The sequence below is a fragment of the Bufo bufo genome, chromosome 1 (genome assembly GCF_905171765.1).
Source record: "Bufo bufo chromosome 1, aBufBuf1.1, whole genome shotgun sequence".
Lineage (NCBI taxonomy): Eukaryota > Metazoa > Chordata > Amphibia > Anura > Bufonidae > Bufo > Bufo bufo.
Genome location: NC_053389.1, coordinates 412,540,864 through 412,542,620, shown reverse-complemented (window position 1 = coordinate 412,542,620; position 1,757 = coordinate 412,540,864).

Sequence of the window (1,757 nt, the reverse complement as noted above, 5' to 3'; positions counted from 1 at the left end):
AAATTTTGAATACCTCAGTAACCTTTGCTAATGTATATGTTCCTAACCGGTCAAGTGGCTTCTCAAGACGTTAGAATTACTGAAGCCTTTGCAGAAAGTTTCTTAATTCTGGGAGGTGATCTTATCCTGACAATAGACCATATAATGGATTCCACCTCTACCACTTCGTTGATACCCCAAGTGCGGATCCGTAAGTTACAAATTGTACTGTCAGAACTAAATATCTCGGATGTTTGGAGAATATTCAATCCCGAGGGTAGGGATTAAACTTACTATTCCTCTGTTCATAACTCCTACAGACGCTTAGATTATATTTTCCTCTACAATAATTTGCTACCTGCAGTTCGAGAAATCTATAGGTGTCATCTCGGTATCTGACCACGCCCCAGTTTTACTAGACCTAATCCTGAGAGATCTCCCTTCCAAACCGTGGTTGTGGCGTTTAAATGACACTCTCATTGAAGACTAGAGATGGCCCGAATAGTTCGCCGGCGAATAGTTCCGGCGAACATAGCTTGTTCGCGTTCGCCGCGGCGGGCAAACATATACGATGTTCGGTCCGCCCCTATACATCATCATTGAGTAAACTTTGACCCTGTACCTCACAGTCAGCACACACATTCCAGCCAATCAGCAGCAGACCCTCCCTCCCAGACCCTCCCACCTCCTGGACAGCATCCATTTTAGATTCATTTTGAAGCTGCATTCTCAGTGAGAGGAGGGACAGTGCTGCTGCTGCTGCTGCTGCTGATTCAATAGGAAAGCGTTAGCTAGGGCAGTGTTCTGTGTCCACAGACTCATCTGCTGTAAGGACAGCGTCCTGACAGCACCCCAAAAAGCCTTTTTCAGGGCTGGTACATCAGTCTGCTTTTTTCTTTTTTTTTTTAAATATATATATGTATTGCAGTTGCCTGCCCGTGTGTGAGAGGCTGCAGGCTCAGTCACAGACAGTACTGTGTGCACACCATTCATACAGGGTGTGACAGAAAATAATTTGCAGATAAAAAAAATAATAATTTAATCTTTTTCTGTGATATAATCACAGCTGCAAGCCAGTGTGTGTCAGGCCCACACAGACTGTATTGTGGCCACTGGCTAGGCCTCCACTCATACCGTTACAGGGTGTCACTCACTTAAACCTTTCAGATAAAAAAAATTCTATTTAATCTTTTTCTGTGATATATTCACATTTGCAAGCCCGTGTGTGTCAGGCCCACACAGACGGTATTGTGGCCACTGGCTAGTGGCTAGGCCTCCACTCATACCGTTACAGGGTGTCACTCAGTCACAAATACCTCGCAGATAACAAAAAATTCTATTTAATATTTTTCTGTGATATAATCACATTTGCAAGCCCGTGTGTGTCAGGCCCACACAGACAGTATTGTGGCCACTGGCTAGTGGCTAGGCCTCCACTCATACCGTTACAGGGTGTCACTCACTCACAAATACCTCGCAGATAAAAAAAAATTCTATTTAATCTTTTTCTGTGATATAATCACAGTTGCAAGCCAGTGTGTGTCAGGCCCACACAGACTGTACTGTGCCCACTGCCCACCACTTATATAGGGTGGCACAGTACCTTGCACATATAGCAACACTTATCTAATAAAAAATGACAGGCAGAGGCAGGCCACGCCGCAGGGGCCGTCGTGGTCGTGGTGCTGTGATTTCCACTGGCCCTGGAATAATGCCCAGTGTTCAGAGGCCACGTACCCTGAACCCAAAAAATTCAGAGAAATAGTTGACTGGCTTAC